Genomic DNA, 25,248 nt, shown 5'->3' with positions numbered 1-25,248 from the left:
CAAAAGGCAGAGGCTATGAGATGAATGAGACAATAAAAGAACATAGGAAATTTGCTTAATTTTGCAGTATTTTTTATAAAATAATCACAAAGGCAACATCTAGATGTCGTTCAGAAAGAGACACAGGAATAATTTGGCAGAGGCTAGGAACTGAATGAGAGGATTAAAGAAGGCAGAAGATAAGAATAGAATGAAACTAAAGCCAAAGAAGACAGAAGAAAAGTGGAAAATTGCTTTCAGATTTTCATTTCTGATTGACCATTCAATTGCATGAATGGCCTTGAGGCATACGCTCCTCTCCTCCCACAACAGATTTATCCTGAAGAAAATGAATTTTGGGGAAAAGATGGTCCCCAGATAGAAGACCTCCCTAGTAGTGAAGGCATTTATCTTGTTTAGCGTCAAAGGGTGTTAACAATGGGGGAGAAGCGGCAGCGTTTAAAGCCAAGCGTTGGTGGCCGCAGTTAAGACCATAGGCCTGCCCTCATCAGCTCGAGATTGCCAAATAGCACGCTATTTCTGATTTGGGAAATAATCAAGAAGTTACAAATTGCGTCTTCATCAGCTCGAGACTTGACATTGAAACTTGAAACTCCAGCTCAAGAAATTAGCTCGAGATATTTTGCTTGGCGTTCGCGCATAGTGCGAGACTTCGGGTTGGTGAAGATGCACCGGAGAAATATCGAAATATTTTGCAAACTAACCCAAGATATCTTGGGATGATTTTCTCGACTAAATATCCCGCTAATTGCAACTTCGGGCTGATGAAGACGCAAATTAACTGGATAAATTGCGATCAAGATAGTCCAAATAGCAAGATATTTGGCAATCTCGAGCTGATGAGGACAGGCCTCATGCTTCCAGTCGGGCGGGATGTTGCATACAGGAAATAGATAATGATGCTACAACTGATACAAAGAGAGAGAAAAGGTTACTTTTTAGTAACCAACTGTGTTTGGGTCAAATAACTGTTGCAGTACATCTGTGATACAGTAACATCACTGCATGGAAATAGATAATGATGCTACAACTGACTCAAAGACAGAGAGGACAAAATTTCTTTTGGTAACCAACTGAGTTTGGGTCAAATAACTGTTGTAGTACATCTGAAATACAGTAACATCATGGCATTGAAACTGTGGGTGGTATAATAAAGAAATCAAGGTAATATTGCATCAGTTCAATTGTAGAATGAGGGGGCTATTGTCATATATTATCTGTCTTGTCCAGACTGAATTTTATTTCATATTCTTTTCACAATCTTTGGTTACTATCAAGGTGACACTGGTAATTTGTTAATTAATTGCTTACATAATCCCCTAGGGTCCTGTTTTATATAACTTGTTATCAATAACAAATGTAAATTTCTATGACAAATTTGCTCCCAGCCAATCAAATGCAACGATTTTCAGTAGCTTATATCAGTTATTGGAAGTTGTTATTGACTTTATGTTTTATGGGAATGAGAGAATTAAGTGATCAAAAGTTGACCCTTTTTATACATCATCTAAATTTTATTTTCCTCCAATCTCTTCTTTTTCTTTATACTCATCTGCTAAACATTCATCCTCAAATATTGAGATAAAGTTACAAAGTACAAATTATCAGAGATACAAAGATAGCCATTATTTGGAAGGAAATATAACTCTATCTTAGAAACATGACATGAATGCTATACAAGCAGTGGAAAGTTTTAAGTAAAATGATTGTTGTAAAGACTCCCCAAAAAAATCCATTTCATTATTCTCCATGATAATTTACAATTAACAGTAATATAAGTAACTGGGCTTTGCAATGCAGTACACAATGCATTGCGTTGACTCAGGAGGAGGCACCGTTGCTCGGTGGTAGAGCAGTGGTCCCCTTAACCGGGAGGTCCCAGGTTCAAAACCTAGTTGATGTGCTATTGGCCTTTGGTAAGGCATTAATCCTCATTAACAAGTCTCTTGGAGAGGACTTAAAGCCGTTGGTCCCCTACATGTAGTTGCTTACTTACAAGCATACAATGCTTTCTCAGCAGTCAAATAAAACAAACAAACAAATTCTTCCATTAGTACATGGACTTATAAATGTATCTGTTATAGCTTTGCATTCCTATTGTATAACAACCTAGAGATGAAGAAGACAAGATCCCATTACTATTGATTACTTCAATCTCAGCCACTCATCGCCAAACAGCATTGCCGCAATTGCCCCGATCACATTCCACCTAGCGGCTCAAACGAGGGAGACATTTAATTACTTGGGTGTCACTGCGCGTTGTTTGTGCATGTTGTGGCATGACGAGCGATTGATAGTTGTGATGTCATCTTTTAGAATGATCGTACAACCGTCCATAGCTAGATACAGTACACCTCAGAATCAGAGTTGTATATCTCCTTTATACTCGTGTTGGTCTCAACAGTACAAGTGTACAGGAGAATTTGTGGCAATTAGTCCAAGATGTTAGAACATATGTACATATATGTCCGATCCTTGTATTAGGTTAATAGACTTATGAGAGCTTAAAGATCTGACCAAATATGAGAGGCAATGACATTTGGTGTCAGGCTTTATTCAAAACTTTAATATTATAATACTTTGTTAAGTATGAGACACCAAATGCTCAGTTACAAATTTAGTATTTGTACTTCTAAACATTTGTAATATTGAAATGATTCAATAAAATCTAAATACATAGCTTTATTAGTAGTATTGAAAATTACTTTTTAAACTCAAAATTATGCACAGGGAATTTCCTTGTGATGTTAATTCATTTCACTGTGCTTATCATAGATCTTTTAGTATTGAATAATCAAATTTGATCTTTATTAAAACATTCTTTGATACAGTCACTAACATGAACTTGAACACACAAGCACTAGTTCACCTTCATTGCCATACACATCAATCTTTTCTAAAAATGTTATGGTGGGGCCCCGAGAGGAATAGAAAGAGCATGGCTATTGAAACTCGCTGCGATAACAACAAAGTCCCCACACAAAATCTTTCATGAACTACGTCATCGGAAGGAGAAAAGGAGACAGAGGGAATGGGAGTGTCGCAAGAAAACTAATGCCATTTGAAACAATTGCACTAATCACTCAAATTCTAGCCCTATGGCGGCACATTAATTCCCAACTGTCAAGTTTAAGGATAATGGATGGGGAGAGGATTAGGGTGGTGGAGGGGTGTGGAGGGGGTGGTGGAGGGGTGTGGAGGGGGTGGTGCAGGGGGTGGTGCAGGGGTGGTGGAGGGGTGAGGATGGGGTGGTGGAGGGGTGAGGATGGGGTGGTGGAGGGGTGAGGAGGGGTGGTGGAGGGGTGAGGATGGGTGGTGGAGGGGTGAGGAGGGGTGGTGGAGGGGTGAGGATTAGGTGGTGGAGGGGTGAGGATGGGGTGGTGGAGGGGTGAGGATGGGGTGGTGGAGGGGTGAGGATGGGGTGGTGGAGGGGTGAGGATTGGGTGGTGGAGGGGTGAGGATGGGGTGGTGGAGGGGTGAGGATGGGGTGGTGGAGGGGTGTGGAGGGGTTGGTGGAGGGGTGTGAAGGGGTTGGTGGAGGGGTGTGGATGGGGTAGTGGAGGGGTGAGGATGGGGTGGGGAAGGGGTACAACAGAGGTGGTGGAGGATAATGGATGGGGATAGGATTGGGGTGGTGGAGGTGTGAGGATGGGGTGGGGAAGGGGTACAACAGAGGTGTTGGAGGATAATGGATGGGAAGAGGATTAGAGTGGTGGAGGTGTGTGGAAGAGGTGTATGGAGGGGGTGGTGGAGGGGTGAGGATTAGGGTGGTGGAGGGGTACAACAGAGGTGGTGGAGGATAATGGATGGGGAGAGGATTAGGGTGGTAGAGGGGTGATGGAGGGGTGAGGATGGGGTGGGGAAGGGGTACCACAGGGGTGGTGGAGGGGGCGGTAGGGGGACAGTCAGGGTGTGAGGGTGCAAGATGTCGCCTCTGGTGTCATGATTGACTAACCTCTTGGCAAGGAGTGACAGGTATTGCACCGAGCAGGAAAACGAAATAAAACCAAGAATGTTCTCGAGAGATGGATTTGCAGGAGGTGTTTATGCCGACCATCAATGACTGTCTTGTGTATTGGAACAGGCAACAACACATTTTTTGTTCTTTATTTCCATATATTCATGTTGCAGCTTTGAATCTTTCCTGACATATATTACTAGAACATTCAATTTCACATGCTGAAAAATTATAGTGTAACTTTTTGCAAGATGAAGAGAAGACTGATTAATACAATGCAAAACTGAACAAATAATAGTATGGTATTGTTTGACAGGCAATTACGGAAACCTAAAATAACAAAGAATTACTTAACTTATAGTTCACGATATCATTTTTTTCTGCCAGTTACGAAAGAGGCTTTTGAGTAAAAAGATCCTCTTCTGTGGGACTAGCCAAGGATTTATATACCTTTATAATAAATAATTGGGTCTTATTTCCCTAAGGTAGCCACATCAGTGTTTACAGTATTCTGTCTGCGTGCTCTGCAATTATCATTACCCTTGCAATTTGCCAGGTACCCATTTACACCTGTGTTAAGGGTGACAAATGTTTTACCAAAGGACATTAGTGCCAGGCTGGGATTTGAACCCTCGACCCTTGGATTGAGAGTCAAGTGAATGAACCACTATACCACAACACCAACTTCTTTTAGGGCGCGTTCATGCTTAAATTTTGAAGGCAGAATGAGCGATTTGTAACGCTCATCGTAAACGCTCATCGTAATCGCAGTTCCACGGTGCACTGTTCATGCTCACTTCTCCAGGCAATTCTCCTTGGGTGGCCTTCAGCTGGATTCGCAAACCTGTGTGTGCATGCTACGTAGACCTACTAGAGGTCAGTGCGTTGACCCCATTTAAACGTGTTTACAAATTGTAAACGTATCTTTTTGTGAGTTTACGATCGGCGATCGTGATCGCCGTTTTTCGGTGATTCTACAAAGTGAGCATGAACGCAATCATGTTTTAAACTAAACGCGTAACAGATGCCTGATTCTGGCCGTCAAAATCAAGCATGAACGCGCCCAAAGACTACAGGGTACTAATGCATTGAACTGGCGGCATAATCAGGGTTAAACTCAAAAGAAAGTGACACCATTTTACCAAAATGGGTCGAACTCAGGACCAAGTGGAGGGGATACATTTCAACCATAAAATAAAGTTATTCTCCAATAAATATCAAACTTTCATCATTTTGAAACAATTTCACATGAAAAGTAGAAGGATGTAATTCCAAACACTCATGATCAAGTTTCACATTATTCTGAGGCAATTCTAATTTATTGCTGTACTGAGTTATTTGTTGAACAATTTCTTTCATAAATTCAACATGTCTGTCATCTGTGACAAAAAACACACTTATTTCATGATCATGGGATATGATTGCATAAAATTGCCGATCTAAGATGTCAAGTTCAGCTATTTAAGGCATGCAATTCCATCACATCATAAGAGGAAATTTTAATTAGGTGGTCTGTTGTCAACAGACCACCTATTGATTTCGTCAGAATTTTCTTTCTTTATTATTATTATTATTTATTTTTATTTATTTCTCCACTTTTTTGTGCAACCGATTTCTCAATATCCATCCACCCAATTTTTCTCAATTTTGACACAGTCATAGGTAGTCATCATGAGACGTGACAGGAACATTTTCAAGGTCATCAACTTATCGTGACGTCATCCAGGCGCCATTTTGTGAAATCACATTATTCATCATTTCTTCATGATGCGTACTCAAAGTTCATTCATATTCATATCACATATACTTCAGGTCAAGGGTCAACAGGTCCTGTCATCAAAGGTCACATAAAGGTCATGACGCGCGCGTCAAAATTTAGAATTGCTCAAAATCACTTAACTATTAAACGAGAGTACGAATCAGGTCATTTTGAGCATTTCAAAATTTTCCGTCCGAATGTGTCCCCGCGCGCGTTGTGCGCGCTCACAGCGCGCGGAAAAGGTCAAATTCAAAATGTTTACATGATTTGGATTCCTCTTACCGTAATTGACAATTTACATTAATTTCAGTCACTCTTGATCCTTCATAAGGCCGTGAGCGCGCGTCAGAGTTCAAAATCCGCGCGTACTGCTATGGGCAATATAATGCAAATTTGATCAAAAACATGCCATTTTAAAAATCGAAATAGCTCTTCAGATAGTCCATTGACCCCCAATTTTTATATCATGGTTGGAAAAAGCATGAGTTGGAGATATGATTTCATACCACCCTGACTCGTACAAAGTGAAACAAAGTCATCATATTGGCATCTAAACTAAAAAAAATGTATTTTGTTGATTACGTCATTTTTGTCTTTGTTTAATTGAGATTATCTCACTTATCAGTGATCGATTTTCTCCCAAATTTAATTATGTTGTAGCTGAGACTATTTGCTATTTAAATATTTCCTCATTTTTTTTAATCAGATGTCAGGATCATGCTCATGGTCATCATCATTAACATTATCGTTTTTATCATCTAACATTATCATTATCATCATTTTCACCTTTACTATCATGATCATCATCATGTTCATCATGATCATCATTGTTTACATGTCTATATAACTTCTCCCATCCTCAAATCTATCATAAGACTTAGACAGACCACCTTATTCGTCCTCGTGACGAATTAAATTCTAGTTCTCTTTCTATTTTTCAGCCTTTAAACATTTTTCTTGTATTTTTCATTATTTAACATGTTTTATATTCGTTGGTATCTGTTTGTGTCTCCTTGTACCTGTTTTTCACACCTTATTTTTAATTTTACAGCAAACTCTTTTCTCATTTTTTCTGTGTGTCTTTTCTTCTTCTTTTTTTTTTTGGGGGGGGGGGATATTTACATCATTCAGCATCAATTTTGTATCTGAAATGTATACCTTAATTGTCAAAACACCCACTAACTTACTTTACCAGACTTCTCCCTAAGTATTTTGTTTTCCTCTGTTTTTCCGGTTAAATCCCAACCCCATCATACCTACTATGAACAAAGACAGTGAAATATACCACACACCTGCCGAATTTGACCAGCATCAAGCATAAACCTTGAACCATCCAATGTCATTGCCATGACAACCAAGACAAATTTGTTCGTCCCCCTCCAGACAACTTACTTAGACCCTATTCAGGCAAGAAATACTATACAATGTTTTATAGTAAATCTCTATAGATAAAATAATAAAAGTACTTATATTTTGCCTTCTGAATGTTGTATACTGCAAAGTCGTACAGCACAGATGAGGGCCGAGCTTCATTAAATATTGAAAACTCTGTAAAAACTCAGGTTTGACTCATGGTATTATAAGAAAAACTATAGAATGTTCAGAAACTCCAGGGGCCTGCAGTATGAGAGTTTTACCCTCCCATGGCATGTACATGTACAATGTTCTTCTCTAACAAGGATATTTTTTTCTCTAAGATCTTTAAGCAATAAAGTATATATCTTGTCTGGGTGTCCCTTCCACTGTGAGATTTACGATATGCATTTCTTTAATCAAGTTTCTTCATAAAAATGTATGAATTTCAGATGAATTACCTTACTTCTCTTTAGACAAGTCTTTTAAAACATATTTCATCATGAAAATGTATTTATGTATGAATTTCTTATCTTGTGTAAAAGAGTCTAATAGACACGTTTTCAAGGAGTGTGAGATAGGCTTGGGATAGAGCCATAAAACAGCAAGTTTGCAAACCTCTGCTCCTTCAAATTGACCTCTAAATGGCAACCCCTTTCAAGGATAACTGCGGGTAAAATAGAATTAAGGATGGGTTTGAACGGGGTAAGGTAAAATTGGCGAAAACAACGCATAAAGTTGTAGGGAACATCCTACATAATCAAAAAATGTGCATACAATAGTAATACTAGTCATATTTCAGATAATGTGTAATTCTGAAGGTTTAATATGGGAAGGTTCATTAATCCAGTTGTTTTATCTGAAGAACTACTACACAGATTTTTAATTCCACATGCTTTTCCTGGAAGAGGGCTTGTAATAAAAAAAGAAATAGAGTTTACAAAAATTGCAGTTCCTGTAGTAAAGAGAGGACTTTATTTTATTTAGGTTATCATGGATAGCACAGGGGTGATAGTTAGCACTAAAAAATAAAAATAAATAAAAATAAAAAATTCCTCAACCACCCCGATTTAAATCGGGTAATTATCAGGCCTGACAGTATCGCAAACCAAATGATAAATTATTATTTACAAAGTGCAAGATCAGCATTTTTTCCTGGGGTGTCAAATAATGTGCAATCAGGGAGATCTCCTGTTATGCTATAAGAAAAGTGTTCATAAAGAAGGCAAAATGCAATTCCACGAAAATATGCATCAGTCTCTACACATCACAACCAAAAACATAGGCCTACATCTGACTGGATATTAAAAGGATGCCCCTCCATTTCAGGAGCCTCTCCTCGGCTCTGGTACTCTCGGAACGGTGCCCAAATGGGTCCCTTAGGGGTGCTGCTATGGCCTCCCCAACGCAGACAGGTGTGGCCGGGCGTTATGGTGAGCCTTCTTTTAATTCGGAGAGAGGCAAAACAGAGCTATTCATCAAAGTGACACTTTATAACGGTGATTACCGTTACCCCAAGTTCAACTATTCAAATATTTGCTATTTTGGGGTATGCCCTGCTCTTTCTTTGGTCACTATTCCATTTATTTCTCTCTCTCTCTCTCTCTCTCTCTCTCTCTCTCTCTTTCTCTCCCTCTCTCAACTAGTTCTCAATCCTACATGTATCCAACTTTTTTATCTATTTCAGGGGGAAAAATATTATAAAAATGTTGGGGGCTACTTTTAAAGCTTGCTCGCATGAAAATAACACTCTTTCATTTGTTTTGCATTGAACTCTATGCAAAATTTGGGGGGCTCTTTAATTACTGTCGGGGGCTCTTTTTGGCATTTTGGGGGCTTCTTCGCCCCGATCCCCCATGTATTTTTTTCTCTGTTCAATCTGTTTTGCTAGCTTCATGTAATTAAGCCTACACTGTCAACATACTGTTTATCTCTTACCTTTTCTTGTACAATGAAAAAATATGATTTTTTTTTCTTTCTCTCTTTTTGTAGCTGTATATATTTTCTTTCTTAATCATAAACATTTCTAAAATGAAAAAATATAAGTTTTTTTATTTTGTATTACTTTATTTAGAGTATTCCTAAGACTATTTTTCTTAATACATGTACTTTCCTAAATGTTTAAAAAAGGAAAAATTACATGTTCAGAATCAAAACACAACATCATTCTTTAATCGCATCTCCCATAAACCTTCCCAACACCACTATTTTCTTTCCATCTGTCTATCTTTCCTCCCCTCTTCCATCCAGTGACCCTCTACCCACTCTCCTTCCTCCCCTCCACCCCATACACCATAACCTCTTTGAGGCACTTAACCTCAGTTGACCTCTAGCTTCACCTATCAACACAGCCCTGAATGAGATTTGCATGATTTATGAGCTGGCACACTGACAAATACTTGACACAAGAGGGAGACCTTGCACAAACATGAATAGTCAAGGAAAGAAATATCCCTGTTAAAAAAATCTCACAAGGAATAAAGAAAGATTTTGTTTTTCTTTCTTTTTCTTTTCTGTCTTTCCTTCTTTCTTTCTTCCTCCTACGCCTTCTTCTTCTCCTCCTTCTCTCTCTTCTTCTCTCTCTCTTTCTACATCTCTTTCTCTTTCTGTTTCTCTTTCTCTCTTTCTCACTGCTTTACAGTCACTCACCCTTCCGTCAACACCTCAAATGCTCAAAACCATCGTAAAAAATGGACAAACTTATACCACATAAGGCGTGTCTGCACTATCTCGAGATTGCCAAATATCCAGCTATTTTGAACTATCCCGATCGAAACTATCCAGCTATTTGCGTCTTCATTAGACCGAAGTGGCAAATTAGCTGGATAGTTGGTCGGGATAATATCCCAAGATATCTCGGTCTAGTTTGCAAAATATCCTTCTATTTCCGAACTAGCGGGATAGTTTGCGACCGTCTTCATTAGACCGAAGTACGGAGTCAATTATCCCGATCCCATCATGCACAACGATTTCCGGTTCGCACATGCGATCTATACCGCTCAGCGCTGACCTCGCAACCACTGACCTCGAGTAAACACGGAAAACCGCAAACTAGACCGAGATATCTTGGGATATTATCCCGACCAACTATCCAGCTAATTTGCTACTTCGGTCTAATGAAGACGCAAATAAGCTGGATAGTTTGCGATCGGGATAATTCAAATAGCTGGATATTTGGCAATCTCGAGATAGTGCAGACACGCCTATAGTAACTGTTTACAATATGAAAGGTGAGGAGATACATTTTCCCCCTCCTTGTATCCATCCACCCTCCCCCCCCCCTCTCCCTCCCTCCCTCCCTCCCTCCCTCCCTCCCTCCCTCCCTCCCTCCCTCCCCCCTCCCCTTTCCCACCCCTCTCTTTCCTTCAACACCCCCAAAGCCATCACAAAATACGAGCAAACTTTCCACTGTATACATCGTGAATAGAAAGGAGATACATTTCCCCCTCCTTGTATCCCTCCACCCCCCCCCCCCCCTTTCCCCCTCTCTCTTTCTTCTCTCTGTCTCTCTGCCTCTCTGTCTCTCTCTCTCTCTCTCTCTGTCTCTCTCTCTGTTTGTCTCTCTCTGTCTCTCTCTGTCTTTGTCTGTCTCTCCCCCTTCTTCTTTCTCTATATCTCTCTCTCTCTCTCTCTACCACCCTCTTTCCTTCAACACCCCAAAGCCATCATAAAATACTAGCAAACTTTCCACTGTATACATTGTGAATGGAGGGGAGATACATTTCCCCCCTCATTGTATCCCTCCACCCCCCCCCCCCCCCCTTTCCCCTCTCTCTCACTCTTCTCTCTGTCTCTCTGCCTCTCTGTCTCTCTCTCTCTCTCTGTCTCTCTCTCTCTGTCTGTCTCTCTCTGTCTCTCTCTGTCTCTCCCCCCCCCCCTTTCTCTCTCTATCTCTCTCTCTCTCTCTCTCTCTACCACCCTCTTTCCTTCAACACCCCAAAGCCATCATAAAATACGAGCAAACTTTCCACTGTATACATTGTGAATTTAGAGGAAACACATTTATCAGCACCAGGACGTGGCAGGCCAATGTATTGACAGGGAATAGAGAAAGTAAACACACCCATGTTTATCTCAATAACATGAAGTTCAACCCCCAGGGTCATACCCCAAATACCTGGCAATAACGTGGAGATTCAGGGTCTGTTCACACAATGCTTACAAGAACATTTAATATTTCTGTACAGAGAGCGATTTTTTTTTTGTACAGTCTTACCAATTTACTAGTAGTTTTCAGTTACACATTATCTCATTAATGTGAAGTTGAACCCTTGGGGTCATAGCTCAAATACCTGGCAATAACATGGATATTTAGGGTCTGTTCACACAATGCTACAAGAACATTTCATATACGCGATAGCTCAGTTGGTAGAGCAGTGGACTCGTAATCAGGCGACCCGGGTTCGAAACCAAGGTGATGCACTAGTGCCCTTTGGTAAGGCATTAATCCTCATTACCAGGTCTTTCGGAGAGGACCTAAAGCCGTTGGTCCTCTGGTTGCTTATTAACAATGCTTTCTTAGCAGTCAGGTAAAGTAACCACGACTGTACAGAGGGCGATCTTCTTTACAGTCTACCAGTAGTTTACTAGTAGTTTTCAGTTACACATTATCTCATTAAAGTGAAGTTGAACCCTTGGGGTAGTAGCCCAGATATGTGCAAATAATGTGCAAGTACAGGCACAGTTCACTCGATACTATTTCCAGTCTTAACCCAAATGGCATTCACCAATGAATAAAGTAGAAGTGTCGTAGTCAAGTGGTTTAAGCACTTGACTTGAAATTCGAAGGTAGTGGTTCAATCCCCAACACGGCACTTATGTCCTTTTGCAAGGCATTAATCTTCATTTGCCACACTTGACCCGGGTGGGGTAAATGGGTACCTGGCAGGAATGTTTTCCATGAAATGCTAGAGGGCTGTAATGGCAGCTAGGCTAAAGCCGGAGTAATAGTTAATTTGTGCGCCTCGGAATAGAATTGTCTAGATAGATGGCGCTATATAAATGCCTATCATTATTATTTTTTATTATTATTAAAGTCTTTAACCCCCTTCATTTATCATTATAACTAACCAGAGTCTGTGTAGGCACTTGATGTAATTGTAATCAGCATTAATTTTTTATCAAAATACATATATTTCCAAGTTCTAACCTTGCTTGTCCATCACTTATCTTTTCACTTCCTGTCCAAGAATAAAATTTGAAGAAAAGTAGACATCTGACTAGATAAAATTAGTGTTCTCCTGGGGAATAAGGCCAGAAAAATTATCCTTTTCTATCCACATCTAATTAAAAAAAAATAACCATTTAAACCTTGACTCTTTTCATTTTTGTCCATTACTTCCCTCTCCACCCCCCCCCCCCCTTTCACCACCCCTCCATACAATGTATATATTATTTAGGTCTGCATTATTGTTAACGTCTTCAAACTTCCGCTCAGCCTTTTTCATTCATACCATGATATTTGTCAGGATATCACAAAAGGGAATTGCAGGAACATGGATTTATTTTATTGGAGCTAAACGTGCCAGCTAAGGACCAATTATTTACAGAGGTGCTGTAAGATAGCCTCCTCATATTTGCCTTGCTTGCGATTCCTTCCTTATTTTCCTGGGACAAATCCTGTGTAGATATATATGGATGTATGGGTTTTGAATGTCCAAAAGCATAAGTATTTTCAGGTCTTTCTTTTCTTCTACAAGAATTATGAGCAATCTGTTCAAAGGGGACAAATCGACCTGATTCGGCTGAATCAACTTTCAAATTTAAGAAATTTATGCAAAAATGAGATGCAGTTTACTCCATCAGTTTAACTGATTAAACAAAGCCTTTCCAATGTGTTTAATCTGTACATGCAGGCACAGGTTTCAAAATGAGTGTATATACAGTATATCTATAAATTAAGAAAATCAATATTCAACCAATGTCAAATTAAAATCATATTGATGAATATTTGTAGCAATGCTTTCGTTCCAAAATTTTGCATAAACTCCGGAAATACCCGTGAAATTATTATCAAAGGAACCTGTTTGCTTAGAACCTCTTTTGACTTTCCTTCCGGGAACTTTTATGGCAAAGGAAAGGCAGTTTACCTCACGTTCAACTGTGCATTGGGACTGACGAAAAGGAGGAAGTTTACTCTGGAGGTTTAGAGAAAGATTTGCCCGTATTTGATCCGGCACCTGCGAAGTGTTGATTTACTAAGAACGATTCAAACATCAGGCAACACACCAACACCTGACAGTGAAAAACTAGGATAGTCAGAGCCAAAAGGGCATTAACCCTCTGTTCAAGTATATGTACTTATGCCCTTATAGCGCTGAGCAGACGCAGATAGTATTCACCTAGTAGAACATCTACATGTATGAGAATAAATTACCTTTTGAGAGCCAGAAGGGCGTTAACCTGGGCGCAACACCAACAGGGTATGGGCCCCAAGGATCTAACACCAGACTCACAAATTTAAACAAATTTAAGGGTGAGGGGCACTAAACTAATTTCTTTGTTTTTAATTTGAAATTACAATCTCCAAGTCATTAACAAAATTGAAAATACTATTCATTCACAAGACAAACGTTGTGTAAATCATGAAAAAGGATCCTATGTACGTGTATGGGTTAAGAGAAAGAGAAAAGAGAAAATGATTTAAAGCTTATCTGCCATAGTTTACAGGAGGGATTAGAGCGCCCTGCAAGGTCACTGGACAGGTGGTTATCTCATCAACTCAGCTCTCAGTTAACATAAGAAAAAGAGGATCATGGGGGACCAATGGTCACCGATTAGGCATTGTTTGTTGTAAGCGGGCGCAAGTAGCTACAAGTAGTAAGACGAAAACCTGGTATACTACTTGGCATTTCCAAATAGGACTAAATAGGACTATGAAGACAAGTTCAAGAGCTCTGATAGTACTCAAGGACAAGAGTGGTTCAAGTACAACAAAAGAGGGAGCACTTCAACTCTTAGAAACATCAATCATTGACTTCCCTTGCCGACCTGCTGTACAAGCCTTGACCTCACACATACCTGTAATCTAGGGATCTACAGTGTGCATTAGCCTCTGAATTTTAACTATGATCTCCTCTCCTTACTCCCCCTCCCCCCCCCCCCCCCCTGAAAAAAAATTGAATTAAATAGAGGGCCAATATATACAGACCTTAACTTTTCAATCTAGATTCCCAGTATAAAAAATAAAAAAAGTTAATATGGAGCCCTGACGTTATCCAGCTGAAACACATCATACAAAAGGTAAAGTGACCAAAAGATAAAAGAAGGGGGAGAGAAAGTGACTGTGACTAAGAGATGAAGGAAACAAGAGGGAGACAGGAGAGTCAAATAAATCTATAGATCTATGTGTACTTACCCTTTTTCTGAATGTCATCTACTGTATGTACTATGTAGGCTATGATGATCTTCAATTATACACACGTAGGACTACAGCTGTCATCTTGGCAATATTCTAGGCAAAAAGAAGAAAATATTGATACAAAAATAAGATTAATTTTCCATTGTATAGTCTGACATAAAATATGCTACAGTAAATGTATATCATAATTACATTTATAGAGCAAATACGTATTGAAATATTAGTAATAATTTAGGCAAAATAATGTAACAATAACTTCAAAATTCTGTGACAACTTACAGCCTGAAGTTCCACTGCTTCACAATGATACATCTCTTCTTTCACATTTCGTCAGCCTCTTCATGAAACTTGTTCTTTTGTCAAAAGGCCACTCACAGGTATTATTTAACAATTAGCACAGTATTTACAAAATGGTGAGGCCAGACTAGTCTTCTTAAATCTTTGATAGCATCCAATCCATTGAATGTAAGAAAAGAGAGCACAAGACAGGTTGGAGGAAATATTTCTGTTGAAAAAAAGGGGAAAGCCAAAACAAAACATGGGCAGGGAATCATGGGTGTTTCATTGTGTACACATAAACTGAGCATGTGATGAACTGTCAGGCTTACGGAGGTGAATATTTGATGTTAGTTCAAATTCATATGAAGTCATGTCAGCCTATACATGAAGATGTCAGGTATGAGTGTATTATACAACATCCATGTACAATGCATGTGATAAACCTCTTACAGTTCTTTACGCTTTCCCTGTCATTCTACTTTTTGTTTATTGACATGTACTACATGTATGTATCACTGGTATGTATAACCTTTTTTTATGATGTGTTTCATTTGTATGACATCAAACCATGGTCACAATAAACAAATTAATACATGTATGTATGAGTAAATGTAGGCCTCACAAGTATAAAGTTTTCAACTGGTCCTTTCCATGTTCCATACTGTATTTTTCTATTATTAGGTGGTCTGTCGTTTTCGACAGATCACCTATTGTTTTCGTCAGAATTTTCTTTCTTTATTTATTTATTTATTTATTTATTATTATTTATTTTTATTTCTCCACGTTTTTTGTTCATCGGTTAACTCAAGATCGGTTGTGTTAATTTCTTTCAATTTTGACACAGTCATAGGTCATTGTCATGAGACGTGACAGTAACCTTTTCAAGGTCATCAGGTCATCGTGACGTCATCCAGGCGCCATTTTGTGAAATCACGTTATCCATCATATCTTCATGATGCCTAAGCAAAGGTCATTCATATTCATATCACATATACTTCAGGTCAAGGGTCAACAAGTCATGTCATCAAAGGTCACATAAAGGTCATGACGCTCACGTACGCGCGCGTCAAAATTTTAAAATGCTCAAAATCACTTAACTATTAAACGAGAGTACGAATCAGGTCATTTTAAGCATTTCAAAAATTTCCGTCCGTACGTGTCCCCGCGCGCGTTGCGCGCGCTCACGGCGCGCGGAAAAGGTCAAATTCAAAATGTTTACATGATTTGGATTTCTCTTAACGTAATTGACAATTTACATCAATTTCAGTCACTCTTCATATTTCATAAGGCCGTGAGCGTGCGTCAAAGTTCAAAATCCGCGCGTACTGCTATTGTCAATTTAATGCAAATATGATCAAAAACATGCCATTTTAAAAATCGAAATAGCTCTTCAGATAGTCCATTGACCCCCAATTTTTATATCATGGTTGGAGAAAGTATGAGTTGGAGATATGATTTCATACCACCCTGACTCGTACAAAGTGAAATAAAGTCATCATATTGGCATCTAAACTCAAACAAATGTATTTTGTTGATGACGTCATTTTTGTCTTTGTTTAATTGAGATTATCTCACTTATCGGTCATCGATTTTCTCCCAGATTTTGATATGTTGTAGCTCAGATAATTCTCTACTAGAAGTATGTCATTTATTTTTTATTTAGATGACGTCATCATTGTAAAATATTCGATTAAAGGCGACAATGCATAATTTGTCATATTTGCGTGTTATGTCTATGGGAGGTCACTTTTTTCAAAACATGAATCTGCATGACAATGTGTTTTGACCAGTATCTCGGTTGTTATTCAACAGTTTTCTCCCAAATCTTAGAATGTTGTAGCTGAGACTATATGCTAAATATTTCCTCATTTTTTTTCAATCAGATGTCAGGATCATGCTCATGCTCATCATCATCAATATCATCATCAATATGATCATCATCATCATCATCATCAATGTCACCACCATCATCATCATCATGGTCTAAAGATGATCATCATCAACATCATCATGATCATGATCATTATCATCATCATTAACATTATCGTTTTTATCATCATATAACATTATCATTATCATCATCATCACCTTTACTATCATGATCATCATCATGTTCATCATGATCATCATTGTTTACATGTCATATATAATTTCTCCCATTCTCAAATCTATCATGAGACTTACACAGACCACCTTATTCGTCTTCGTGACGAATTACATTTCTAGTTAGGTGGTCTGTTGAAAACAGATCACCTATTGTTTTCGTCAGAATTTTCTTTCTTTATTTATTTAGTATTATTATTATTTATTTTTATTTCTCCCCGTTTTTTGTTCATCGGTTAACTCAAGATCGGTTGTGTTAATTTCTTTCAATTTTGACACAGTCATAGGTCATTGTCATGAGACGTGACAGTAACCTTTTCAAGGTCATCAGGTCATCGTGACGTCATCCAGGCGCCATTTTGTGAAATCACGTTATCCATCATATCTTCATGATGCATAAGCAAAGGTCATTCATATTCATATCACATATACTTCAAGTCAAGGGTCAACAAGTCATGTCATCAAAGGTCACATAAAGGTCATGACGCGCACGTACGCGCGCGTCAAAATTTTAAAATGCTCAAAATCACTTAACTATTAAACGAGAGTACGAATCAGGTCATTTTAAGCATTTCAAAATTTTCCGTCCGTACATGTCCCCGCGCGCGTTGCGCGTTTACATGATTTGGATTCCTCTTAGCGTAATTGACAAGTTACATCAATTTCAGTCACTCTTCATATTTCATAAGGCCGTGAGCGTGCGTCAAAGTTCAAAATCCGCGCGTGCTGCTATAGGCAATATAATGCAAATTTCATCAAAAACATGCCATTTTAAAAATTGAAATAGCTCTTCAGATAGTCCATCGACCCCCAATTTTTATATCATGGTTGGAAAAAGCATGAGTTGTAGATATGATTTCATACCACCCTGACTCGTACAAAGTGAAACAAAGTCATCATATTGGCATCTAAACTCAAACAAATGTTTTTTGTTGATGACGTCATTTTTGTCTTTGTTTAATTGAGATTATCTCACTTATCTGTGATCGATTTTCTCTCAGATTTTGATATGTTGTAGCTGAGATAATTCTCTATCACAAATATGACATTCATTTTTCATTTCGATGACGTCATCATAGTTAAATATTCCATTGATAGCGACAATGCATAATTTGTCATATTTGCGTGTTATGTCTATGGGAGGTCACTTTTTTCAAAACATGAATCTGCATAACAAGGTGTTTTGACCAGTATCTCAGTTGTTATTCAACAGTTTTCTCCCAAATTTTAATATGTTGTAGCTGAGACTAATTTGCTATCTAAATATTTCCTTATTTTTTCAATCAAATGTCAGGATCATGCTTATGCTCATCATCATCATTATCGTTGTTATCATTATATAACATTATCATTATCATCATCATCATCACCTTTACTATCATGATCATCATCATGGTCATCATGATCATCATTGTTTACATGTCTATATAACTTCTCCCATTCTCAATTCTATCATAAGACTTAGATAGACCACCTTATTCGTCTTCGTGACGAATTAAATTTCTAGTTTTTAGTGTGTTTTTATGGTTATTATTCAATAAATATCTTGAATTATCATAAGTGATAAAACCTTCATCTTTTGGTAACCTAAATTCTTCTACATGAATACTCCTAGTGGTGATATTCTTCTGAATATCAAACTTTTTTCATGTAACTACAAAGCATTTTCCCAAATATGCGTAATTTATTATTAGGAACTAAGCTCTGTCTTTACTTTCTCTATAATACATAAATAACCCCCCCCCCCCCTCCCCTGGAAAAAAGTGAAAGAAAAGACTGATTTCTTTGTAACCTTGTCCTCCATGTATTCCTAATCTCACATTTGTATGCGGAACAAGAGAAGAGCTTAGCCCAGAAAGCCAAGCTGTGTTTCATCTGTTTCTTACTACTTTGGTGATACAGAGGCCATTGGCCTTCTTTTGACTTCAAAAGGTCAGCTAGTCTTCTTGGACAGCCACTTAGTAAGTAAAATAATGCAGTGATCTGTTTTAAATTGTACTTCAGCATGAGAACAATCATATGATTTAAAGGGGAAAATGGAAACCCATAAACTATTTTGTGGAAGAAAATTCCACGGATTTGGTTGGCGGTCAACATTTTCAGAAAATTTGATGCTGCAACAAAATTGCCAATCACAAATTTTGCCGTAAACTGTTGTTGACATTTTTTTAAACAAGTGGAAGTTGCTTCCCTTACCCAGGGGCGGTGATCCCGGGGGGGGGGGGGGGGGGGGGGGGGGGGGGGGGGGGGGGGGGGGGGGGGGGGGGGGGGACACGTTGAATTACAGCATTTATTGAAGCAATGCATTACCAGTTACAAACATTCAACATTTTTTTTAGGGAGGGTCCCTTCAGTTTTTACTAGTGCTCTTTTTAAAATTTAAGGGGCACTTTGAAAATATCCATTTTTGTTTTTTAAGTTTAAGAATAAGAGCCTGTGACAGAAGGCTAACTGATCACATAGTTGAATTGTCCCAAGAGTAAGCGCATTGAAATCCAAATATCTCTCATCAACTCCTCCACACGGTTCTCACAAACATACACAACTTACAGACACATCAGGAAATATTTGACGTACATTCTGTGTATGAAAAATGATCTATTCTTAAATCTTTCTTCTAAAGCAGATGTCTTGTCTACAGCAAATGAAGTATTAAATATGTCTGTGATGCAGTTGGGGATAAAAACAATGTAATTCTTGCTGATGGGGCTACTGTGCACAAGATTCTGTAAACTAAATAATCATGTGAAAAATGACAGTACAGACGATGATGTTGATGATGACAATGGCAACAATGATGATGAGGATGATGATGATGATGATGATGATGATGGTGATGTTGATGATGATGATGATGATGATGATGATGATGATTATGATAATGATGATGATGATGATGATGATGATGATGATGATGATGATGATGATGATGATTATGATGATGATGATGATGGAGATGGTAGTGATGATGATGATAGGAAAATTAATACAAAAACAAAAACATTAAAAGAAATAACAATGAAAACAAATTATCTGATGTTTGGGGGTTATATGTTTGTTGTTGTGTTTGCCTTTTTTTTTGTCTTTTTTTCCAAAAATAGAGGGATTATATTCTCCATTCACTATGTAAAAAAGGACACATTAACATGCCAGAAACCTTCACAAATATTGCGACTGATCTAGTTTGGCAAAAGGTGCATGCCACAAAATAATTACATGTAAATAACAAGACTGAATTTCTACAATTCAAAGTGGTGTCTTTTTTTTTTTAAGGATCCTAAAACTGCCACTAGTTTGTATTTTCACTTTGTACTCAACTGTTTCAAATTCATAGAGGGGGCAAGATCAGAGATACCATCGACCACAACATGCCCCGATTCCAGAAAACAAAATCTCCCTGGAAAAAAAACGGGGGCACCATGCTGTGCATCGCCTACTGTTTGATGCCAGGAATGTCACGAATCGTTCCGATGCTCCGTTGGAAAGACGCTCCGAAGAGAGGTTGGTTGCGTGGAGTTTGACCCGCTCGGCCGATACACCCGATAATGTGCAACCCGGCCCAGCTTGATGTCGAGTGCTGGAAATTATTCACTATAACAGATTGAGTTTGTGAGCCAAAATGGTCTTACAGACTTTCTACTACATGTAGTGGATGTACATTGTACGTGTACATTTCGACCTATAGATAGTAAAATGTAGTTTAAAAGAATATTTTACGATGTGTATTATCAACACAAACTAGACATGTAGAGGTGTCGTGGTCTAGCGGATATGTCACTGGACTCTGGAGGAAACAGTTCACAGTTCAAGTCGCACCGCAGCACTAATGTCCTTTGGCAAAACAGTAATCTGCATTTTTGCCACTCTCCATCCAGGTGATGTAAATGGGTACCCGGTAGAAAGAAATTCCTCTGAACGCCCGAGCGCCTTATCAGGACGGCTCAGTTAATGCCGGAGTAATAATAGAACAGCTCTTAGAAACATTACTATCACACACTATATAAATGTTCCTATTATTTATTATTATTATTATTTATAACCAATTGGAACAGGGCAAACAAAACAGAAACATTGAAGTCTATATAAAGCTTTCTAAATTTGAAATAAATGATCAAATGTTTTTTTCCACCAAAGCACTTTTCAAAGAATGTTCAGGATAATGCCATTGCCAGCCCTAAAATTGGGAATCACTTCTTTTCTTTTTCTATCGTTTTCAAAGCTTATCTGAAACAGCTAAAAGAAATGGCCATGACAAATGTACCATGCCAGAAGGGCATTAAACCTGTGTTAAAGGATGAGTTAAGAGCCTTCTGGCTCTAAATAAACAAAATGTATATCAAATATAAGCCATAACATTCTTCCCCAAAGAGGTGACACCAAAAAAAATGATTTTGGAGATAAAATATTAAACAGTCTATGTTGCCCACCTGACCCCCCCCCCCCCCCCCCCCCCCCCCCATTGCCCCAAGAACAAAAGTTAAGCAGGAGCCCTCCCCTTGAACAGAGGAAAGCATTGTAACTTTTTAGTAAGTCTGCACTGCAGTTGAATTCATTGGGCTTACACATTATGAATTTGAATATGAGCACAACTATACTTTCGTATATAAATGGTAGGAATATACATGAGTACCACCACATTCCTACATTATAGATTTATAGGTTTACCATGCAAGCAAGGCCGAAGATGATTATTAAATATGAATATGATTATGAACACAACCATATTTTGGATTGTAGACAAGTTGTATGTAAAGTGTACATGAGTACAACCTATTCCTGCATTGTACAATGTAAAGTCTACCATAAAAGCATCAATCAAAAACAAAATAAGTGGTGATTATCAAATATGAATATTATTATAAACACAAACATATTTTTACATCATAGATATGTACATGTACTGTATATAAGTACAATCACATTACGGCATTGCAGGTCAACCATACAAACATCAACAAAATAATAAAAATCTATAAATTATTATCAAATATGAATATGAATACGATAATGAACACAGCCATAATATCCAATATAGACATGTACATGAGAACAGCCACATTCCTGCATTGCAGGTCCACTGTATAGGCTGTACAAGCATGGATCAAAAAATAGATGAAGCTGGGATAAAAAAAAACCTGAGCCGAAACATTCTCCCTGGAGAGGCCAACAACCTGGCAGGGGTTAATGAAAAATTGTTACAGTATCTGTTGACAGCAGGCACGGTTGCTGTGGCAACGACCCCCAGACATGACCCCTCAGATTATGATATTATGATGAAGAGGAAAAGGAGACAGAGGTGGAGGAGGAGGAGGAGGAGGAAGGAGGAGAGAGGGTAAAGGATAGAGAGAAGAAAAGCTCAGGAATTTTATTGCAGTCACGTGTGCCCAGTCCTACGAGAAAGAGGAAAGGGGTGGTGGGGGGGGGGGGGGGGGGGGGGGGAGAAAGCACAGATGATGCCAATCATATCATTGTACATGTTCATGAACATATCTGTAGATATCTTGGGATATGGTTGGATCAAACAGACTTTTGAAAAATCTAATGCATGTACAGGTGTATCTCCATTATTAGACAAACAAAAAGAGCTAGCCAGCCTCGTTAGAAGTCAGAACAACAGGCAACAAAATCATCTCTTAAATCTTAATATATAAATATAAAAATATTTCATTTCAAAGCCTTACATTTATCCAAAGAATAATATGTGTACTAATAATAACAATAATTATAATCGTTATAAAGATCAAATGAAATTAACAGGGCTCTACTGCCTCTGTATTAAACGTTTTTGGAGGAGGGTCTCTGTATATTGAACTTTTTAGTATGTACATGGACATGTATGCCTGAGCAATATGTTTCTGTGTTTTTTTAATCAAAGTTAGGGGGTCTGAACTGAGATGTTGTTGAGCCCTGATATTAATAATACTTATTAATATTATGACAATAGATAACAAAAAGAATGAAATTTGTAATAATAATAATAATAACGATATTAATAATAATACAATATTAATAAGAATAATAATAGCAACATAACTATCAAAATAAAAATAATCATCAAATATTCATAATAAAACAATATCATCGTCAATATTAGAAACAACAATGATAATAATGTTGATAATAATGATAATAACAATAATAGTCATAATCATAATCGTAATAATTCTATGGAACCTTCAATAAGAATAAGACAGAAATAGTAGAGGCCGGGCCTTCATATCATTTATCTGTTGAGAGCCAGAATGGCGGGAAATGGAAGCTAAAATGGTGAGAAAATGAAATTTTGTAGATTTCATTTTCAAGGGGAAAAAAGGAAAAAAAGCCAAAGATCAAACAGATCAAGCAGCATTTTCTGAGTCATTCTGAATACCTTTCTATTTTTTTGCCTTCCACAAATCAGAAGAAACGTGAAATGAAAAGTGAATATTTCATGGAGGTATTTTCACCACGGGGTTCCCTCCCTGATCCTTCACAAGGGGCAGTTACACTGTCATCCAAACACGCCAAAAAATGCCAAACCGGAGCCTGGCCGCGATGTTACCAAGGGCAACTACGCTTTACCGGCAGACATGCCAAGCCCCAAACATTCCAAAACGAAGTGTGATCTTTTGGCGTGTTTTGGCGTGTTTTGGCGTGTTTGGCAAGTATAACCGCTCGCAGTTGTAACATCGCGATGTTAGGCACGTGACTTCCGGCACTTCTGGATTGTTACCCGCGCTCTTTTAAACCACGTTCTTCCCGTGTGATATTTATAGCATTTCCATCGTCGCGCGTGTTATCCGTTCATTCAGCTCCGTTTGTTCCAATTCCGTTAACTCATCCTTTATTCAATCTTCGTTATTCCCGTCTGGCTATATCTGTCTAGTAGTAGTATTTGAGTGTTTTGTTAGATTAATTAATATGGAAGTGAACAATTCCCATTGGACTGATGATGAGATGAAGTTCTTGATTTCGATGTGGAGGCAGGGAGAGCTCCTCCACCAGACTTCCAAGCGTCCCTGCAAACGTGGGGAAAAGGGCTTCAGAGAAATGAGTGAAAGCATGAAATTAACAATTAGCAACGATGATTTTCTTAACCTTCCCATATCGTTTTTACTACTAGATTTCGATTGAATTTGGGAAAACTGAATCAGCAGCCGTAGTCCGTACTTCGTAACTTATCCACTCTTGCCTCAAATACTACACGCGAGATAAACAAAACATATCGCATGCATGCGCATGGGATGTATCGCTATTTAGCTAGCTATAGCGCTAGCTGGAAATTGCGCGCGCTAAAAATCTTATAGCAGGCCGGGGTCAAAGGTCGGGAAGACTGCACATGCGCATTACCAACCGAAACACGCCAAAACATCGCTGAACAGCTCCGTCGGTGATGTTTCAGCACAAGTGTAACCGGGTGCACGAAACATCGCGACTTTTCAAAATGAGGTATTTGACAGTATAAATGCGCCTAAACAGTATATATGCACTCTTACACATTACCAAACTACCCTCCTAAGCTTGCACAGAGGCTTACAAGTCATGTCAGATACTGTCCGACACAGAAGATGTTGTCCCCTTTGTCCGCCGCCCGAATGTCCAAACTTTTAAAGACCGTCAATACTACTGGGCCAGAAGGGATTAGACCACCCAGCCAGGTAACTGACAGATGGCTATCTCATCAACTCAGCTCTTAACTAACATAAGAAAAAGAGGATCATGGTGGACCAACAGGCACCGATTAGGGAAGTTTTTCTATATAGAGGGAGCAAGTACACTGTAGCTACAAGTAGGACAGTGGGGCTTTAATAGGATGCACAAAATTCAATGGTTTCATGAGCTAGTTTGGAGACCACTTGATGAAATAGAGTAGGCCTTGGATTTTAATGACTCTCCAATTATTTCTAAATAATTTGATTCTGTTTTGATTTTAATGACTCTCCAATTATTTGCACGATTCTGATTCTGTTTTGATTTAATAAAACATACCCCCCAAAAGAGGAGGCCTATTCTTAGTCAAAGACTTAATTAAATGTACCATTACAAAATTAGGACCAATCTTGGGATAGAGTTGGGACAACAACAACAACAACAAGAAACAAACAAACAAACACACACAAATATATATTTGTATGCTTTGGCCCACATTTGGAATATATTCTGAGTAATTCCAAAATAAAAAAGGGTGCTTGAGTCAACTTCGTAACTATTGTTTCAATAATGCATGTATCCCTTTTCAATTTCAATATAAATAAAAATAAATTTACTTGTGTAAGTTTTCATCTTTGACTCAAAGCTGATCGAATTCTCACTCAAGCTGTCAACATTGCCTTCCAACAACTTGCCCTGCAAATGTCGATTTCAACTACATGCATGTGCCATATTGAATATGTGGACCATAAATCATATTCATGAACATGAAGTTACACTCCCCAATTTTTCCCCAAAACCATCAAA

General features: G+C 38.3%; 1 long non-coding RNA gene across 1 annotated transcript in view; it reads right to left on the bottom strand.

The window, feature by feature from the left end:
• The window catches only part of LOC115921063, a 37,966-nt gene that overhangs the window by 722 nt on the left and 11,996 nt on the right, over positions 1–25,248 (bottom strand). The window contains exon 2 of the long non-coding RNA XR_004062721.1: positions 14,428–14,523. This is a non-coding gene — a long non-coding RNA (uncharacterized LOC115921063). The remainder of the gene's footprint in view (positions 1–14,427; positions 14,524–25,248) is intronic.

The sequence above is a fragment of the Strongylocentrotus purpuratus genome, unplaced genomic scaffold (assembly GCF_000002235.5).
Source record: "Strongylocentrotus purpuratus isolate Spur 01 unplaced genomic scaffold, Spur_5.0 spur5_scaffold_1, whole genome shotgun sequence".
NCBI lineage: Eukaryota > Metazoa > Echinodermata > Echinoidea > Camarodonta > Strongylocentrotidae > Strongylocentrotus > Strongylocentrotus purpuratus.
This window is presented reverse-complemented; position numbering and strand designations above follow the sequence as displayed.